This window comes from Magnolia sinica, chromosome 11 (assembly GCF_029962835.1).
Source record: "Magnolia sinica isolate HGM2019 chromosome 11, MsV1, whole genome shotgun sequence".
Taxonomy (NCBI): domain Eukaryota; kingdom Viridiplantae; phylum Streptophyta; class Magnoliopsida; order Magnoliales; family Magnoliaceae; genus Magnolia; species Magnolia sinica.
The window spans coordinates 43,693,558-43,716,103 of record NC_080583.1 but is presented as its reverse complement, the minus strand read 5'-3'; positions in this window follow the sequence as shown (position 1 = coordinate 43,716,103).

The following is a 22,546-nucleotide window of genomic DNA, read 5'->3' as shown; positions in this document are numbered from 1 at the left end:
AGTCGAATGAGAGAGAGAGAGAGAGAGATTTTGTGGGAACGGGCTGATAGAGAGAGAAGCCGTGGGCTGAGAGAGAGAGGAGACGAACGTTGGGAGAGATGTCAAACGAGAGAGAGAGAGAGAGAGAGATTTGATTTTTTTCTTAGGTATTAAGTTTTCGAATAGAGAGCCGTTGGAAATGAATTTTGAGATTCTTTCTTGCTCATTAAGCAAGAGTAGGTGGGCCACCGTGATTTTTGTGAGAAATCCTCCCCGTCCATCCCCTTTTTCAAGGAAGCGGATTCGCTTGTCTATCGCACACAGCGATATGGCTCTGTGGGTACGTGTCATGCGAGGATGGCCGTTGCTGCTCCTCGAGCTCCGAGTTGTCAGGACGATTCAAAGGAGATCAAGGTTACATGGCTCGAAAATGATGTGTTTATTATATCCACACCGTTCATCCATTTTGTGAGATCATTTTAGAGCATGATACTAAAAATGATTCATATCCAAACCTTAAGTGGACCACATCAGAAATAGTAATGGGACAATGATTCTCACTGTTAAAATATTTGTAGGCCCACCATATGTTTATTTTCCATCCAATCTATTCATAAGGTCACATAGACCTCGATGAAGAGGAAAAACTAATATCATATCGATCCAAAACTTCTGTGACACCCAAAAGGTTTCAACGGTAGACGTTCAATCCCCATAGCTTTTTGTAGTATGGTCCGTTTGATCTTTGGATTTGTCTTATTTTTGGGATAAAGCCATAGAACGATCTCGCTAGATGAAAGGACAGTTGGGATATAACACATACCTCGTGATGGGACCCACAGAACTTGGTGATGCCAATACACGACATATCGGTGTGCGGTACACCAGCCAATCCGCTTCTCGGATACCGATTGTGTACTTATCGACGCCTTTCATTCATTTTTTTTCGAATTATGTTATGGCATGGAGCAAAAAATGAGGAAATAAAAATCTCATACGAGCCACACCATAGGAAAGAGTGGTGATTGAACACTCACCATTAAAAAATTCTTAATGGCCATAAAAGCTTTGGATTAATCTGATATTTGTGTTTTATATTTATCCAGGTGTGAGTGACCAAATCAATAGATTAGATGACAAATAAACATTATAGTGAGCCCTGGGAAGTTTTTAATGGTGGGCATTCAATTGACACTGTTTTCTTGTGGTGTGGTCGACTCGAGATTTGGATCTCTCTAGTTTTTGGGTTAGTGCTCTATAATGATTATAAAAATAGATAAACTGCTTGGATAAAACACATATATATCATGCAGGGCCCACGAAATACTGTCAGTAGCCACCTGCCTACTAATAATGGATATGCAACATATCGAATTACTCAAGTTTGTCCTTGTAGAGAAGCATTTTCATCAAAAAAAAAAAAAAGCTATTTCAACTAGCATTCATTACAGCAATCTAATGGAAGGTGCCAGAATGTAAAATCCTCGAGCGGTATCTCAACGAAGGTAATTAGATTAGGTACGGAATGAAAATTCCCACCTAATGAGTTACTATCCACTACCTCACTGCTCCCGTAAAATGCTGATAGTCTAATAGGGATTGGTGCTTTCCAAATGTTGTGGAGTGTGGAGGCCACCCTCCAGAGGTAGGAGAATGAAAGAAAAAATGGGGTCAAGAAAAACACCTCGAGAAAACTTCTCCTCATATTTTTCAGTCATACGGCAGTCAATAAAGCTAACTAGCTTAGGAATATGAGAAATTTAATTTTTGCTATAAAAGAATTATACTTGAGAAAACTTCCACTCAATTTACCAATCATGTGGCAGCCAAAAAGATGACTAGGTTAGGAATATGAGAAATTTATTTTTTACTGTAAAAGAATTATACAATTTTGTCTCTAGGTTAATCTGAAGATATTGCACAAATTAATCAACATACAAAAACCTTTCATCAGAATTCTGGAAAACTGAAACAGTTATCCCATATTCTAATAACGAATTCATGACTCTAAACTTAAAAAGATGCTACAAAAAAAATGTATAAAGGAACTCGCAACCAAAAAGTAAGTTGAATAGTTCCTCAAGAAAATGTATTTCTGATTCAGATAAGCCTCTCCTATTAAAGAAGAGGTTCAACAAATGAAACTAAGGAAATACTGTCAAATACAAAGATGATAGGGGAATACAGCCAAACTTCATTGGATCTGCAGAATATTACCAAATGGCCATTTTCATTGTGTTGGAAACATCCACATTGGTTGTAAATATCAAAACAACTTATTAGCTAAGATCTGAAAACATAATCCTCCACTAGTATTTGCAAGTTCGAGGTAGTCAACAAGACTTGTGAAAAGAAAATCTATCCATGTCTACTTGACAGAGAACATCTTCACTGTCCTTGTGCATTTTGGACAAAATAAACTACTCAAGAGGGCAGGATCATAAAAGTTGCATAAAAATCAACTACTTAGGTTAGTCTTAAAAGTTTCAATTCGAGCAGACTGGCCATAAACTGAAAATAAAATCAATTTACCTAAAACAGAATATACATCAGTTACCATCATTGTGTGGGAACAGAATTAGCATATTAGATCACCACAATTCATATAGGTAAGAGCTTAAACAATTCATACTACTATAATAAATTTCATTATGCAATTCCGATTGAGGCAAAACAAATTCCTAGTATCAGAAGGTAGGACATTAGCATTTCCTATTCAGTGTTTTAAATAGCGAATAGTGAATAGCGAGTAGCATAGCGTTCACCCCTTTAAAGTGTGAGGCGCAAGCTACATAAGCTACACACAACTTCTAGATTTTTAATCAAGGCACTTGGTTGCACCAATATCATGATATTCTATACCAGATTAGATTGATTAATAATGAAATTTAACAAAATTTCAAGATATTTGATGCAACAAAATGCAACCAAAAGTAATAGGAAAGGGCAATGATTAAGTATAAAGGTAAAGAAAGAGCAATGAAACTAATTTAATGTTGTTATTTATATTATTTTACTAAAAGTATTACAAAGGTTAATTAATTTTTATTAGAAATGGAAAAATGTAACAAATCATTGAAAACATGATGTGAGCTACATAGCGTGTAACGTAATCTACATAACGTGTAGCATATGCAAATTATGATGTAGGATAGGCTACATGCGAGTTAAGCTATTTTCATGAGCTACGTATTGTTGAGGTTATGCTACGCTACGTAGTGTAAGCTACACACTACATAGTAGAGCTATTTAAAATACTTGAAGACATATATACCAAACAAGGAGCATCAAGACAATATGGTGTTTGATCTCATAGATACCTAGGTGATACATGTTTGTTGGTTGTAAGGTGTTTATGTTAGCCTGGCCAAGATGATGCTGGCTGGAATCTGGATAAAAGTCCTATTGTACTCTTATTTTAGTTCCTTAATCGAAGTTAGTTTTAGGCATGCTAGCTAGACTAATATCTTGTTGTACTCCTATTTTAGTTTCTTAATAGAAGCTAGTTTATCTTTCTAAAGAAAAAAGAAGAAGAAGAAGAAGAAGAAGAAGAAGAAGAAGATGATGATGATGATGATGATGATGATTACTCATATGATATTACAACAAGGAAGATAAAATTAGTCACATAATTGAATTGGAAGAGGCGTTCGATACATCTGATGATCCATCATTTGTGCTTGCAGCCATTGTACATGCAGTAAACATGTGCACCTCTATCCAAAACTTCCAATCCTAGGCCTAGTTCTAGATGTTGCATGATTCAAATATTACGCTGAATGAAACCATCTAATTGGTGATCGTCAAATGGACTCTAAAATGAAAATTAAGGAATGAAGAAAATTCAAAGAATAAATTTCCATTAGTAAGAGGTTAAAACTTATAATTTCCCAAACAATCTGAATTTGAGGCCCCGCCCCTTCTAAAGATGGCCCCATGATTTGAGTTTCGATCAATACATGTATGCCACATGTCGTGCATATGGATCATCATTCGCCATCCTCTTCCAAAGTATCAATGAATTTGACTCTTCACCATATGGACCATACTAGTTTACTTTACATGGAAGAAAATATCTTGAAAAAATAAAGAACCATTATAGTCTCATCATGTAAGTTTTTTTTAGCAAGCACATATCCAACATTTTTTTTTGGTAACTTTACCTTTCCTATCCGAGGCCACTCCTTCAATTTGGCAAGCCTATTCCAAATATGTGAGACAGCTCCCCAACATTTCAATGTGTTTGCAACATCATCAAGCCTCAGTAGATACTCTTCTTCAGTCAGTGGAAAGGATCTCTATAAAACAATGCCCACCCATCAATGCATATTCCTTCAACTGGAAAATATGAAGAGAAACATTGGAAGATCAAACAATTGCAATCATGAAAATTGGACTATAGAATAATCTTATATTTCTTTTAGCCAGCATGGTAATCTTTCAACAAATTCGAAATCCAAGAAAAACACCGGATGTCCTCCAAAGTAAACTTCTCTTGAACTTGAGGGCCAATGGATCATTTAGAAAACAATCCATGTCTTCCAGCAGATTGGATCTACTTTTACATGGATCTCAAAAATCCCTCTACCTAGAGACTATCCTTCTCTTGGAGGTGAATGATATTCCGCATTTAGTGAAGTTGTGTATTATGTGCTTAGGGTGTAATTAGTTATATGGCCCACCTAGATGTTTATTTGAGGTCTACTCAGACTATTAGATGTGTAATCCCATGTTAGGATCGGGCCCAAAAAATAATGTTGACATGTGATTTAGGTGGGCCACACCGAAGGAAACAATTTGACACATATAAGATCCCTAGGCAAACCATACTTGTAGATGGGGGCCCCACCAACTTCGTATTTGTATATGGGCGTGCCCCAAAAAGATCTTGAAATGGGTGATTTTGATTTATGACCCTTTTATATCGAGTTGAGGGGTGCCCGTATTGGACCCATTGAAGTATCCAGTTAGAGTTTTGGACCTATACCCGACCCATTAAAATTTGGGTCCGGTCTAGGTTGGGTTGAAATCAAAACTAGCCGACCCATTTAATGGGTTGATATTAGCCCCTGACCCAAATATGACCCGTTTATCACATGGATCATGTTAGGGTGGGTTGGTAGGGTTGTCAATGGGTACTCAATGAACCCGCCCTATTTTAACAAGTTCAAGTTCAATAAATTGGACCCATTAAGATTTCAAAGATAAGGGTACCCGATGAACCCAACCCAATTTTAACAAGTTCAAGTTCAATAAATTGGACCCATTAAGAAATCTTCAAGTCTAGACAATGGACTTACCAATACTTTTCTTTATTTTGTTTCGGATTTTGAGTCGGGTCATCTAGCCCAACTCATTAATAACCTGTGTGAGTGGGTAGGGTTCAAGTCAAGCCTGACCCATTTAAATAAATGGTCATGTCTAGCCAGAACCCAACCTATTGCTCAATAGAATAGTTTGAATCTACCTCAAAAGTAGGTTGGGCAAATTGACCCTAAGGCCAGCCAGACCTAGGGTAAATCTAGCCATGGCCTGTCAGCGGGTCTAGTTACAGGTCCAAGCCCAACTCATTCAGGTTGGGAACTTGAAACCCACAGGCCAATATGGCCTCTTCATCGCCCTAATGTAAGCTAACTAGTAAGCAAAGTTCAAAAGAAAATGCTTTCTTTCTTACCGCATCGTCTTCATGCTCTTCAGTAACACCACACTAGAAAAAATAAAAGAATAGAAAGTTAAGTATGCAATAATAAGAACAGGAAAATATGTTGGTAACTTGGTATGTTGGTAACTTGGCAAGTTGGCATGACTCATTTGGTCCTGATTCCAGATGAAACATGGATGAGTGACTTGGGTAAGTCATCAATCCCTGATCCCCATCCCTCATCAATCAAAAGTAAAAATCACATTTAGTAGTAAAAATGAACATATGTTAACATTATTCCCTTGGATGAAAGCATCGCCACGTTTATTTTCAGCCGTCCATTGACATATTCTTTAGTTTGCTCATATATCCATACCGACATGCTAGAATACCTGCATAATGATAAAGGCACACCAAAAGCACAACACTTGGCAAGTGATACCAAGAACATACATTGGTAATTTGGCAAGCTAGCATGTTTATGATGTAGAGAACTGCATCAACAGAGAAAAAAAAAAATCCCCTCATCAAAATCATATGAGAGATGGAATCATAAACAAAGCTACATATTCAACACAAAAACAAGAAACTGAAAATTGACTCTAAGATTAGACATGGACTGTTCTGTAAAAAAAGTAACTTTTAATCCCTGAAAACCTCTTAAAACAGTAGCTCATCACCATGTCCCAGTCTAAAATAACTAGCATATGACAAAAATCAAGAAAACGAAACATACAAAATTACTTAAAAGAAACTCAAAATTGCATGCAAAGTTAAATATAACTCGAATTTTGTATTTGGAGAATATTAATAGCTGACAAATGACTTTAGAGAGCAACTCCAGCTTTGCGAGCTATCTGATCCACTACCAAAAATAGTTTTGCAACAGTATTGCACCAACCTCGAGGGGAGGTACATAGAATTTGCTAAAGATCTAACGATGGGTCTTTGCTATGGGATGGCATAAGAGAGACCAAAGAAGTAAATCAGATGGGTCTGACCATGTAGTTAATCGCAAAAATTAAGCCTTTCCACTTCAAGTGGCCCACACTGCAAGAAACATGCACAGATAGTAAAACTTTGATAAGGCTCTACAGCCATCCTTTTCTTTTTCTTTTTCTTTTCTTTTTTTTGAGGGTATCCAGCCATCCATTTCTTTCATGAAATTTTTCTAACATATGTAGCCATGGGAATCTTCACAGTTGGACTCAACTTATGGACAGAGACCGGATCTCAAAAGTAATCATGACGATTCCCATCACTTACAAATATGCCCTTATAGAGGGGAAAAAAAAGGAAAAGAAAAAGATGTTGTTTGTGTACCTTATGATACCACAACATAAAACAAACAACAATGCAATTTGATGAAGAGAGAGCACAAAACTCCCATAGAATAATGCAGTTCTACATTAGACCAAATAAAATAATCAGGATGTAGAGATGATATTAACATCTTGCAAATATCAAGAAAAGAATAAGAAAACCTAAAGTTGGGTTGCAAAATCACAAATGGCAGTATCTGTTTCTCTGGGAAAAAAATAATAATAAGAGTCCAAATCAAGTTTTTTGAGAGGGATGGGAAATAATAATGGCAGTATCACTTAATCCACCCAGCCCAAGAAGCAAGGCCATACACTCAATGACCCTAGATTGGAGGATTTCCAAAAACTCTACCAATTTTATACCCACCATACATCAATTCAAAAGGCCCAAGTCATGGAGCTCAATTTAAATGGAACATACCCCAAAATCAGATTGACTGGGGACATGCAAAACCTCATAGAACTGTTTGTTAAACTTGGACCGTGTTCAGACTCACTTTTGGATGAATAAGGCACACTGTTGAGGCATAAAAAATATTCCATTACAGTGGTTAGAGAATTTCATGGTGCGAATCTTTTTCAGGGTTGTGCACTCCGTATTTTGGTAAAAATCAGCTCAGGGGGTATTTTGGTAAAAATCAGCTCCGGGGGTATTTTGGTAAAAATCAGCTCTGGGGATATTTTGGTAAAAATCAGCTCCGTGGGTATTTTGGTAAAAATTCATGTTTGGGGGTATTTTAGGTATTTTGGTAAAAATCTATGTCCGGGGGTATTTTAGGTATTTTGGTAAAAATCCATGTCCAAGGGTATTTTAGGTATTTTGGTTAAAATCCATGTCCGGGGTAATTTGGTAAAAATCCATGTTCGGGGGTATTTTAGGTATTTTGGTAAAAATCCATGTCCAATGGTAGTTTAGGCATTTTAGTAAAAGGCATTACAGAATGTGTTTGGGTAATAAAGAGTGTACGGGTGTCATTTTAATAAAGAGAGGTTGTACACTACCATTTAAGGGAGAGCTTGGTGGACACTGTTGTTTAAGAGAAGTAGATGTGCATATGTGAAAGGATAAGTAGTAGTGATCACTACTTTGTAAGAGAGCAAGGCTTATAAATACCACTCCTCTGCCTCATTTGGTGTGTGGAGATCAGATGGTGGGCCAGGAAACAAGAGAGGGAGAAACATAAGAGGGAGAAAGGGAGAAGAAAGTATAAAGGGAGTTTTATGCGCTCGTGCGGCGCACAATGGAGTTCGCGCACAACACTCTCCAAAGAAAGATTCCGCACAACGCCATATTCAAAGTTCTGCACAACGCCATCTTCAAATGTTATGCATGACGTAAACAGAGGAAGAACTCCATTTCTCCTTCCACTGTGTTGCTGGTGATGCCCAGTATAGCAGTCTTTTGAGAGATCCACACCATCCACCGGATTCCTCTCTGGATTTCGACCGTGAATGGATGATTTTGGTCCTCTGATGGTGTGGCCCGCCGAGATAATCAAGCTGCAACGGCAGCTGAATGGTCTCTTTATGATCGATGTAACGATCGTGTGAAGGTACATGGTCGCCAAAGATCAACATAGTTTTGATGTTTTTTTCTCCCTCTACCTGATGAACGGTTCAGATCCATCTTTCACTCCATGATGGTGGCCCACAACGAATGAACGGAGCCTCTGTTACGAATAGAGTCGACGCACGTCGACTCTGTGAAATGTGATGGCCCACTTATTGAAGATTCATGGAAGCTCCACTCCGTAAATTGGATTCAGAGCAAAAAACCAACCAGGAATGACCCTTTTTGGAGTGAAATCGGTGTGGCCTGCGAGGTCATCTACTCCGTCGTTCATCCTATGATTAACGGCTAAGATCTTGTAACAGCATGCATGGTGACAAAATGACACCTAAAGAGGAGTAATACACACTCTTTGGAGTGAATGGACGGATAAGATCATTCAATGGAGTGGAGAGTGGGCCCCACTACTCGGAACCGACGAACAGCGTCCGCACGCAGTTGATTTTGAGGAAGAAGGTCGAGTCAACCGACTTTCACTAGAGACACTCGTCCGGTGCGCGTCGAGCATACATGTACTTTATGTACATGCAATATCCATGCAGGGTCCATAGTGATGATCGCGAGAAATCTGCTCCGTTCATCCGCATTTTTAGCTCATCTAACACGTTGAGACCAAATTTGAAGCATATCCAGATGCTAGGAAGGCCCCAAATCAGGATTTTAGGGCTGATCTGACAGTTTAGCCATTTGTACATGGATCCAGGAGCTGAAATTTGACGTGTACGGATAATTTGTGTTCCTAAGTCTATATGCAAAGTTTTGAGCTGAACGGATGGTGGAAACCCCATGATCTTGCATTCTGGATGATTGTTTAGGCTCTTTAACGTGAGCGACCTGATTTTCTCGGATCTTGGCCGTGTAAATTCATTTGCCTCAGTCCCCTAGTTGTCTCTATGCCACATTTCAAGGGATCGCTCCACATTTCAAGGAAGATGACTGGAAGAATGCTCAAAACAGATCTCAACGATCAAATCAAGGGTTTCAAGCCCGCACAAGCCTCATCTCCTTGAAGATTGGTTGATCAATTCAACATTCTTCATAAGTTCTAGGAGATGACTGAAGCAACTATCGAGATGCTACCAAAATTTACATCAAACTATCTTCTCTTTCATTCATTACATTGCATTAATTGTACTTTGTTTTCATAATCAAGGAAATCCGAGGATGTAAATGAACTCAGAATAAATGTGATCAATGTTCTCTCATCAAATTCTTTGTTATCATTGAATAAATCCCCCGAATTAAACGCATTTGTTTTCTTGTCGAAATACACACGTTTTGAATGGTCTAGATTGTGGTGGTTGTGCACATTATCATGAATCATCACACTTTGCCTTCATATCAATAGCTTCTCCTATACACAAAAGTTCCACCTGTACAACCTCTTAAAAGTTGGAACTAGTTGATAGCCATGAGAGAGATTGAGAATAAGTTATGTTATTGAAGCAGGTCGAATTTTTTTATTCCCAAGTCCTGGAATAGTTGTGGCATAGTGTGATAAATAGGCGCACGTTATCACTTGATTAATGGATATGCAACATATCGAATTACTCAAGTTAGTCCCCGTAGAGAAGCATTTTCATCATTAAAAAACAATAAAATTAAAAAAATTAAAAAAAAAAACAGCCATTTCAACTAGCATTCATTACAGCAATCTAATGGAAGGTACCAGAATGTAAAATCCTTAAGAGGTATCTTAACGGAGGTAATCAGATTAGGTAGGGAATGAAAATTACCGCCTAATGAGTTACTATCCACTACCTCACTGTTCCCGCTAAACGTTGATAGCCAAATAGGGATTGGTGCTTTCCAAATGCCATGGAGTGTGGAGGCCACCCTCCAGAGGTAGGAGAATTAAAGAAAAGATGGGGTCAAGAAAAATACCTTGAGAAAACTTCTGCTCATATTTTTCAGTAATGCGGCAGTTAATAAAGATGACTAGCTTAGGAATCTGAGAAATTTAATTTTTGTTGTAAAAGAATTATACTTGAGAAAACTTCCACTCAATTTATCAATCATGTGGTAGCCAAAAAGATGACTAGGTTAGTAAGTTAGGAATATGAGAAATTTATTTTTTGCTGTAAAAGAATTATACAATTTTGTCTCTAGGTTAATCTAAAGATATGGCACAAATTAAACAACATACAGAAACTTTTCATCAGAATTCTGAAAAATTGAAACAGTTATCCCATATTCTAATGATGAATTCATGACTCTAAACTTAAAAAGATGCTACAGAAAATTGTATAAAAGAACTTGCAGCCAAAAAGTAAGCTGAACAGTTCCTCAAGAAAATGTATTTCTGATTCAGATAGGCCACTCCTGAAAAAGAAGAGGTTCAACAAATGAAAGTAAGGAAATACTGTCAAATACAAAGCTGATAGGGGAATACAGCCAAACTGCATTGGATCTGCAGAATATTATCAAATGGCCATCTTCATTGTGTTGGAAACATCCACATTGGTTGTAAATATCAAAAAAAACTTGTTAACTAAGATCTGAAAACATAATCCTCCACTAGTATTTGCCAGTTCAACGTAGACAACAAGACTTGTGTAAAGAAAATCTATCCATGTCTACTTGACAGAGAACATCTTCACTGTCGTTGTGCATTTTGGACAAAATAAACTACTCAATAGGGCAGGATCATAAAAGTTGCACAAAAATCAACTAGTTAGGTTAATCTTAAAAGTTTCAATTCGAGCAGGCCAACCATAAACTAAAAATAAAATCAGTTTACCTAAAACAGAATATACATTAATTACCATAATTGTGTGGGAACAGAATCAGCATATTAGATCACCACAATTCATACATCTAAGAGCTTAAACAATTCATACTACTATAATAAATTTCATTATGCAATTCCGATTGAGGCAAAACAAATTCCTAGTATCAGATACATCATTGTAACAACCCGTCCAACCAGTGCAGTGTCCTAGGGCGTCCACGTGGGACTTTCCACGGGACCGATCGATTAAAACATACGTGATGGGGGTACCATAAGCTAACTAACTAAGGATTGGCCCATTTGAATAAACCAGACAGGCCATGACAAGGCCTAGTGGGGGCCGCCAAGCCGGATGACCATTTACACTAAGCTACAGCCCGTGCGGGCTGTACCGCGACGCGGGAATGTCAGAAAAATCTAAAAATTTAGGGAACCATAGAACTCACTGGGCTTGTGGACCATTGCGGACCGCAAACCCAGCGGACACCTAGAAGTGGGATCTAGCACTGACTAAATGCCCCCCACCAATGCCAGGACCAAAATCTGGCGCTTGCAAATGAAGCCGAGATACCAGGCTAACCAACCATCAGATCTTTTCCATATTTACGGTGGAGGTCTAATGAAATTTCCTATACCCGTCCACCAACTCTGGGACCCAATCGTGGGACGGTGACCGTCGATCACAAATCGGACCCGCACGATCAAACCCTAACTCCGATCGTCCCCAAATTTTGCATGGCCCTTCATCGAGTCATGAAGCATCCATCCTAGAAATTACAAAGCCAGAGGACCACCAGAATCACTCCAATCACCAAAATGGACCCCTTAGGGCCATTTAAAGATCAGAACCGTCGACTCAAACCCCACAATCGTCCATCCGTTTGTTCCCAAATTTTACTCGGGCCCTAACCGGGCCCTAGGGCACCTACCCACCGAATTTGGTGGCCAAAGGAGTGTTCGGGCCACTCCAACTCTAAAAATGAGTCATTGTTGGCTATTTTGGAATTTTGAGGGAACTTAAGGCCAAAGGGCCCAAGTCTAGGGAATAAACCCTATCTCTCATAACTCTCTCTCTCATTTACTACAACCACCAAGAGAGAAGGATAGTGAAGGAGAGTAAAGAGGAGAGAGAGAGAAGGAGGAGATCCAAGGTGGACCCTAGATCAAAGTGGGGCCCCAAGAGAGACAACCCTTCCAACACCTTGCCTCTCTTGCAAGGAGAAACTCTCCTCCTTGACTTCAACAACCGACTGTGGGTTGCCTAGGTAAGGTTCTCACCCATTTTTTCATGAAACCTATGTAGGAAGGTGGGTTTGGTTTGGAATTCTAACATGCAAGAGCTTGGTTTAGGGATTCCGGCCGATAGACCCGAAAGCCCTCTTTCCTAAGGCGTTTTCCGAATCTCCAACGAACCATAGGTGCGGACTATTACTCCTAGGTGGCCTAGCACCAATTTCAATATGAGTTTAATGATTTTGATTGTTTGGTTGATGCATTTAGAGAATATAGAGAAAACTTAGGAATTTATGCTTATTTAGAGTGGTATGGAATTGTACGTTCTATTTGATTTCCTCACATGATGTTGTTCTCGCTTCCTACATGACTTGGTGCAAATTTGATGATCACTTGTTGATGTCTTGTTGGAATTGCTCATATGACGATGCCCTATAGCATGCGTGCCTTATTTATATCCTATGTAAATTTGTTTCCATGAGTTGTAGGAAGTGAGCAACTTCCTCACCAACACACACACACAACACACATGCACCATTGCTTCTAAATTATGTTAGCTTGCTTAATGGTAGAATCCAAATTATATGATTGAGGTGTGAGAACATAATGATGATTTTGCTAGTTGATAGCCCTATCCGTTGACATGTTGTGGACCACCATCCAAACCCTAGGGTTGGTCAAGAAAACAAGGAGAGTTAAGGTGGTCTCGTTGGTATGACCGCCATGAGGCTAAACCCATGGATTTGCGCGAGTGCGTGTGGGCGACTGTAGTTAGACTACATGGGTTGCTTGCACCCGATGTCGTTCTGCCATGCACTTGCCTGAACTCGTGCGGTTTAGCCTACTATCTGACCAACCATGATTGTTAACCCTGTTTGCTCATACTTGTATGGAACTTGGGACACCCTACAACCGTTGTGCCCAATAATAACCCACTTGGAATTGGTCCACAGCCTCGTGAGCCGGGCATGGTGGAATGGGATACTGTGTCCGAGCTGTCGGCCTACGCTAGGGTACCGCACCTCCCCGTAGTGACCACGAGCGATCCCTTTCTATTGGCACTCCTCATGTACTTGAAGTCGGGGATGAGGAACCCGACGGGATCATGGACCGCGGGGCCTCGGCCTCACGCATTGGGGGGTCTTGGCCTCGCACCCAGATTAGGGCATTAATACGTGGGGTGTACCAGATTCCCCAATTGGCTGGATGAATGAACCTAACTAATAACTCGGCTAACACGAACGCATTGCATTGCACTAGTTAGGATGGCGACTCGGCAGTCGAGGTCGCACTGAGGGAGTGTTGGCATTGGCGATCGTTAGATGGTGTCGCACGAGGGAGCATTGTGGTGAGGGCATGCATCATTTCATGCCGCATACATGCGCATTAATAAGATTACATAGACTTATGTGATTGTCTGCTTTTCATTAAGATCCTATTAAAATTGATGCCTGTGATAACTTAAGGTTATTAGCACCCACTGAGTTGATCACTCACTCCCACTCTGGGACGGTGTTTTAAAACACCAACCAGACCCATTCTTAGATGCAGGTGACTCGGGATTGGAGGAGCCTGGCGAGGCATGCCTGGACGAGGAGGACGAGCTATCATACTTCTAGCTGATGGAGGGTTCTCCGCCAGCTTGATTGGCGAAGTAGGGTCACTGGGCGGGGGAGCTCAGTTCTATTCTTTTGGACTTGCTATTCTTTTGTGATATTGATTGGGTAGGGTCATGCGCCCCTTTTGTACTTTTGGACTTGTATATAAGTGTATGATTGTTATTCGCTCATTTCAGCAGATTAGTGTGGTTATGTTTCATGCTCCAAGAACTTTCAAGCTGCGCAACTAAAACTAAATAAATGCATTAACGAAATTGGCTAAAGATGGCTCTTGGAAACTCGAGAGTTGAGCGTATACGCGACCCCCGATTTTCAGGGTGTTACAAGTTGGTATCAAAGCATGGCTTGGAATTAATTGGGCCATGGGTCATGAACCCACTGACGCATTTGCTGACTTGAGAGGTTGCGTCGTAGAAGCTACGAAACCCTAGGAACCTCCCCACCTTCAGACAAGGAATAGAGACTTAGCCTTGCTACCCCAATCGGTGCAACTTAGCGACACTAGCCAAGTCGACTAAGGATTGAAATTCTTATTTAATATGTGTTTTAGGGTATACACCTGTCTCGCTCTACTATCAGGCCTTCCTCGCATACTGATAGAGACGAGCTGTAGGCTAAATGATTGGGCGGTGTGAGCCCTCATCCGAGCCTGAAGGGGGTAATACCGGACCAAACATATAAGTCCTAACCCATTCGGGAGTAGTTAGGTGTGGGCGAATGAAGGATGCGGGAGTTAGAGAGAAGGTAGAAAGTCGGATCTTGGGTCTCTAATCGGGAGGAATCTCATGAAACTAGTAGGCCCAATGCGTAGATATGCTCGTTCTACCCCAAATCCATATATAGGACCTCCTCGGGGGCCTTACTGGTGGTCGGGAAATCGCGGAACAACCAGACCCCACCGGCCCTTATCCGCCCCCCCGCGCACCCCGCCCACCAGCCAGCTGCTCGCGCGGCACCACGCCCATGCGCGCGCGCCCCACCCGATGGTCCAGCGACCACGCGCGCACCCCGCCCGCTCAGCGTGGCACCCCGCTCGACATCCAGTGACCATGCGGGACCCCGCACGCTTGGCGTGGCACCCCGCCCGATAGTCCAGCGTGCACGCGGGACCCTACCTGTCCGGCGTGGGCCCCGTTTGGAGGCCAAAATCGTGATGTTTCCCTTGGACCATCCGATTTTGGGTGGGACTCACTCCCATAGCACTCTAAACACCCTAGCACGCCCTACCTCTCCCTCCATCACATTCCATTCTCCCAAATCCATAGGAAACCCATCTTCTCTTCTTCTCCATTTCCCATTTCCTCTTCTCCTTCACATTTCTCACTTCCCTCTCTCTCATTCTCAAGTCCTTTCTCACAAAAAGAGGGGAGTTATCCCCATCTCACATTTCCTTTCCTCCACATATCTCATCCCTCTCTCTCATTCTCAAGCTCTTTCTCAAAAAAAAAAAAAAAAAAACCCACCTCCTCTTCTACATTTCCCTTCTTCAACTCCCATTCCCAAACTCTATTTTTTCCCAAATCTCTAGACCGACCGCAACTACCTCTTCAATGAACCCATCCCAAACCCAACATTAAACCCATTCCTAGGTCTACCCTCAAGCCTCTCCTAAGACCGTTTCTCCAACGATCCACCCACATCTCTCGCTCCCAAATCCATCTTAGCCAAAGGAAATGACTATTTTAGTAACCGTTGTCTCCCTCTTCTCCATCCTGGTGATCCTATCATCATGGGTAAGAAGAGGTCGGCTCCCGCCGAGCCCGGACCGAGCCGGGAAAGGGGAAGCAAGCAAAGGGCCGATACGAAGGGGAAGCAGATCTCGGAAGTTCGATCAAAGCAGAAGAATGACTCTCGAAGGGCTCTCGCGATTCAGGCGTCCCAACCACCCGTTGAAGACGTGGAAAATTTTCAAGTACGTAACGTCGCCTTCGAAGCCTCCGTAGAGGAGCACTTGTTCGATAATATCGCCCTACTCGGTCGGTTCATGGAAAAGGGATGGGGCCAAATATTCTATAGAGACTCCCAAGTGGATGAAGGGTGGGCTAGAGCCTTCTACGTGCGGATCAGAAATCCAAAATTCAAGCCCTTAGGCTTTGATCTTGTGATGGGAAGTAAGAGGTTCTCGTTCGGGGTGGCGGACATTGTAGACGTGCTGGGCGTGCCACTGGGAGAGGTGCAGATTGAGGAAGGAAACCTGGATACGAGTCAAGCCCGCAACGAGCGGGCACGCTTCCTGTGCGGACAGGTTGTCCAATGGAGGCGAGAAGTCGGCCTGAGTGCGGCCAGCTTGACCCCAGAATACCGTATACTTCACCGTATTAGCACTTATAATATTTATCCAAGGTTGAAGAACCGTACCGAGTGCCCCCATTATATGGTGGAGTTCCTATATCAAGTAAGCCAGGGAGCAGACGTATGTCTCCCTAGCATAGTACTCCACCAGATCGTGAGGGCCGCCAGGGCGACTCGGAAAGATGTATGCCTCCCATTCGGCCGTCTAGTTTGTCGGCTGGCTTAGCAGTATGGCGTGGGTGGATCGGACAAAAATTATGTATCGACGCTGATCTTGAGAGATGACATGTTGAATAATATGAAGATAGGCCCAAAGCAGCGGCAGGCCCACATTGATCGATACGGGGATCCAATCGAAGAAGAAGGCGATAGTGGCAGAAGCGAGGAGGAAGAGGATGAAGATGAGGATGAGGAGGAGGAAGAAGTTGAAGGGGAAAAGGGAGCGAACGAGATCGAAGGAGCTGGCAGGGAACCGCTTACCATCCCAGACGTGCGTGAGCGTTTGGATGCGCTTAAGGCAGAGGTGACACAGATCAGGAAGACTCAAGCAAGGAACCAGGAGAAGCAAGAGAAATGGAACAAGAAGATGTACTGAGCCATAAAGGCCCTAATCTGCTGTAGTAAGGGGGAAGAAGTGCCCCCGCTATCACCTGACTCAGACGAGTAGTTTCACAGTCGTATTGATAACTAGTAGTTGTTTTTAAGCTAATTAAGTCAAAACTCATGTACTGGGAGATAGTTAGGACCCTTACTTGACTAGTTTGTATTTTACTTTCGTTTGGCGTGATAGTAATGCTCGTAATCCATGCTGCAACATGTAATTGGTCATACCAATGGCATTTTGAAATCAATGTGAAGTTATGGATTGCCTCGAAAATTTCTTATTGCTATGGAAATGCTTATATGAGTGACGCCTATATGCACAAATGGATTGTATATGGATCTTGCATATGTACGCATGACTGAGTTTGAGAGATGTTTTAGCACCTAATTCGTCCAAGGATATTTTACAGGAAATGCCTCCTCGACCGGAGGGTCGATACGTCCGTCTTCCTCACGGTGGCTTGGTCGAAAGGGACCTCCTCCCTGACGATCCGCAAGGCCCCCTAGGCGGAAATGGATCTCAGAATACAGGTAGCACTACCCAAGAGGCAGCCCCGAGTGCTCCGCCATCGCAGGCCGCGGCATCTATACCTCCTCTGCCGCCGGTTATGGATCGAGCAGACCAGATGTTGCTTCTCATGCAACAACAACAGTAGATGATGGCCACTATGATGGGGGCCATGGCCTAGAACATGGGTGTACCACAACCGGCGCCACCCGGTCTAATCGCACCCGCAAATAACGTGAGCAACCTATTTGAGCGGTTCCAGAGGTATAGACCGCCTACGTTCGCAGGCACCCACCGCCCGAAGAAGCGGAGTACTGGCTCAATCGGGTCACCAAACTGCTTAGGCCTCTCCATTGTACCGAGGCAGAGAGCGTTGAGCTCATTTCCTATCTTTTTGAGAAGGAGGTAGATTTATGGTGGGAAAGCGTCCTCCGATCCATCCCTGAGGCCACGTGTGGACGTGGGAGGAGTTCGAGGCCCGCTTTAATGGAAAGTATCTCCCTCAAACGTATCAACATGAGAGGGAAAATGAATTCCTCCGCCTACAGCAAGGAGGCATGACAGTAGCGCAATACAAAAACCGATTCACGGAATTGTCGCGCTATGCTTCCGAGATGATCGCCAGCGAGGTGATTAAGATGAGGCGATTTTCGGCAGGCTTGAGGAGCGGTATTCACTCCAAGATATGTTGCGCCAACATCAGGACATACGTCGAGCTTATCGAGATGTCCATCAAGGCGGAGCAGAATGAGGAGCTGGTCGCCCGAAACCGTTCACAGTTAGGGCTACGGATCAAGGTGGAAGGACCGTCCTCCTCTTTTACAGGAAAAAGGGTGCGCCCTAACTCACACCCCGACTCGCCGCCACACCGGCCCCTTCTACGCGACCTGCCCAGATATGTACCTATTATAGGAGAGTGGGACATTCAGAGCCCTATTATTTTACGAGGATGAGAGACCTTGGCTTCACACCGCCACAGCGCAACATTAGGCCCCCACAGCAGGCCTTACAGATTTCGCCCCTACAGGCGATGGGGCCTAGCCAGCAGTCTCGTCGTCCCCCACCACCACAGGTTAGACCCCCACAACAGCCCATGCAGCGGCTAAATTTTCCACAGCAGGCTCGGGTGCATGCCCTAGCGGTTGAGGGCCAAGATGCGGCAGTCCCTACTCCTACGGCCTTTGAGGTGACGACCCACATTCAAGGTACTCCCATATTCCTTTTAGTGGACACCGGGTCCACTGCTTCTCTTATATCCCATGCAACTGTCAAGCATTTGGGGCTACGCCCTAGCCCCTTTGTGGGGGTAAATATTATCGCTGCCGCTGGTACTTTTTCAGAGGCGACGAAGATATACTATGATTACCCCATCGACTTGGGATGCACGGTAGCACATGTGGATTTGATAGTGACCAAAATCTTCCACTACGACGTCATCCTGGGCATGGACTGGTTGACGGTGGTGAAAGCGAAAATTGATTGTGATGCAAAGACAGTAAAGATACATGAGGATGACGGCACTTCCCTCACATTTCTGGTCCAGGTCAGCTACGAACGAAAGATTTTGTGTTATGCTTCATTGGAGGACGGATATACTGGGCCTTCGATAACGGACACGCCCGTGGTCCAGAATTTTTGGAACGTATTCAAAAACATACCTGGACTTTCGCCTCGACGTGAGATAGACTTCATGATTGATCTGGTTCCTGGAGCCAAGCCCATCTCTTTGCCTACTTACCGCATGCCCCCATGTGAGATGAAAGAATTGCGGACTCAAATCAATGATTTGCTAGAGTCAGGCTTCATCCGGCCCAGCGTGTCGCTATGGGGAGCCCCGGTCCTATTCGTAAAGAAGAAGGACGACTCTTTGCGACTATGTGTGGATTACAGAAGGCTGAACCAAGTGACGGTTCAGAATAAATACTCGCTGCCTAGAATCGACGATTTATTCGACCAGTTGAGGGGTGCTCAATATTTTTCAAAGATCGATTTAAAATCGGGGTACCATCAGCTGTGAGTTAGGGACGAGGATATTCAGAAGACGGCCTTCAGGCCTATTTTGGCCATTACGAGTTTCTAGTTATGCCTTTTGGGCTCACCAATGCTCCAGCGGTCTTCATGGACCTCATGAACAGAATCCTTAGGCCCTTCTTATACAGATTCGTCATCGTGTTTATTGACGACATATTGATTTATTCAAAGAGCCGTGAAGAGCATGGAGAACATTTAAGGGCAGTCTTCGAAACCCTAAAGAAAAATTGACTGTTTGCGCAATTTAGGAAATGCGCCTTCTGGAAGGAGGAGGTCAAGTTTCTGGGTCATGTAGTGTCTAAAGAAGGGATATCTGTGGATCTCGCCAAGGTGGCGGCGATACAGGATTGGAAGCAACCGAAGTCGGTTACGGAAGTGCGAAGTTTTCTTGGTCTTGCAAGCTATTACCGCAGATTCATTAAAGACTTCTCGAAGATAGCCCGGCCGCTATCCCCGCTAACTCGGAAGGACCTCAAATTTGCCTGGAATGAAAAGGCAGAGACGGTTTTCCAAGAGTTGAAGGACAAGTTGACGTCAGCACCTGTGCTTGTGCTACCCGAGCAAGGGGTCAAGTACACCGTATATACTGACGCCTCTCATGTGGGTTTGGGTTGTGTACTCATGCAAAAAGACAGGGCAATTACGTATGCGTCTCAGTTAAGGAAGCATGAGGAGAACTACCCTACACATGACCTTGAGCTTGCGGCAGTAGTTTTCGCATTGAAGATATGGAGGCACTATCTCTATGGTGAGGAGTTTGAGCTCTTCTCTGATCATAAGAGCCTCAAATACATCTTCACCCAAAAGGACCTGAATATGAGACAGCGTCGCTGGATGGAGACGTTGAAAGACTTCAAGTTTGACGTCTCATATCATCCTGGCAAGGCCAACTTGGTGGCAGATGCCTTAAGTCATAAGAAGACAATTGAGTTTACGGCCCTGCTAATGGTGAGAGGGTGGGACATGGTGGAGTTCGTTCGGGACTTCGACATGAAGCTGATAGTGGAGGAACCTTATGAGTTCATAGCCCACATTCAAGCCCAACCAATGATTGACAGTAAAATCATTGAAGCCCAAGAGGGCGATGAGCTATTGAAGAAAATGAGGGAAGGAGCATAGAACGATGGGAAGTCCGAATGGAGAGTAGGTACCGATGGGGATTGCGATACCGAGGCTGCGTTTGTGTTCCCAACCTCCAGGGACTACGAGAAGAAGTTCTAAATGCCACCCACAATTTCAAGTTGGCGATGCATCCTAGTAGTACAAAGATGTACCGGGATCTAAAGCGAACCTATTGGTGGGACAACATGAAAAAGAAAATAGCGGAATATGTATCCCGATGCCTCACCTATCAATAAGTTAAGGCTGAACACCGCCGACCACCGGGCCTGTTGCAGCCCATGCCCATAGCGGAATGGAAATGGGACTTCATATTTATGGACTTCATTGTCGGGTTACCCAAGACTAGAAAGGGGCACGACTCGATATAGGTGATTGTGGACCGGCTAACCAAATCAGCCCACTTCCTGCCAATCAAGACTTCTAGCTCCGCCGATGACTTGGCTAAATTGTATATTAAGGAGATAGTGCTACTCCATGGTGTCCCTTTGGAGATTGTGTCGAACCGGGATACTCATTTCACGTCAATCTTTTAGACCCGCATTCAAGAAGTTATGGGAGTGAAACTGAAGTTTAGCACCGCCTTCCACCCGCAAACAAATGGACAAACCGAACGGGTGAACCAGATTTTGGAAGACATGTTGCGTGCTTGTGTTCTGGACTTCCAGGAGGGTTGGGACGATTGCCTCCCATATGCCAAGTTCGCCTACAACAATAGCTTCTAAGCTAGCATCGGTATAGCTCCTTATGAGGCCTTGTATGGGCGTCCATGCCGAGCCCCGCATTGCTGGGAGGAAATTGGTGAGAAGAGTTTATTAAGACCGGATCTGGTGCGGATCACAACCGAAAAGATTGGAATTATTCGGTGCCGCCTCTTGACGGATTAAAGCAGGCAGAAAAGTTATGCCGACACAAGGCGAAGGGACTTGGAATTTAAAGCTGGGGACTACGTATTTCTCAAGATCTCCCCAATGAAGGGCGTTTTACGCTTTGACAAGAAAGGAAAGCTCACGCCACGGTTCATCGAGCCATTCCAGATTTTGGACCGTGTTGGTGCGGTTGCTTATCGCTTGGCCCTACCCACGCCTCTGGCCGGGGTGCATAACGTCTTCCACGTATCAATGTTGAAGAAGTACGTCCCCGATCCTTCGCATATCATCAAGTGGGAACATGTGAAACTTAAGGAAAATGCCACATACATTCTTCGACCCACTCGAATTCTTGATAGGAAGGAGCAAGTCCTACGCAACAAGGTCATCCCGTAAGTCAAGGTACTATGGACCCATCACGATGAAGAAGAGGCCACTTGGGAGACGGAAGTAGAGGTCCGCAAGCATTACCCAACCCTGCTTCAGCAATATGATCAGGTACAAATTTCGAGGACGAAATTTATTTGTAAGGGGGGTAGATTGTAACCACCCATCCAACCAGTGCAGTGTCCTGGGGCGTCCACGTGGGACTTTCCACGGAACCGATCGATTAAAACATATGCGGTGGGGGTACCATAAGCTAATTAACCAAGGATTAACCCATTTGAATAAACCAGACAGGCCATGATAAGGCCTAGTGCGGGCCGCCAAGCCGGATGACCATTTACACTGAGCTACAGCCCATGCGGGCTGTACCGCGAAGCGGGAAGGTCAGAAAAATCTAAAAATTTAGGGAACCATAGAACTCACTGGGTTTGTGGACCATTGCAGACCGCAGACCCAGCGGACACCCAAAAGTGGGATCTGTCACTGACTAAATGCACCCCACCATTGCCAGGACCAAAATATGGCGCTTGCAAATGAAGCCGAGATACCAGGCTAACCAACCATCAGATCTTTTCCATATTTACGGTGGAGGTCTAATAGATTTTCCTACACCCGTCCACCAACTCTGGGACCCGATCATGG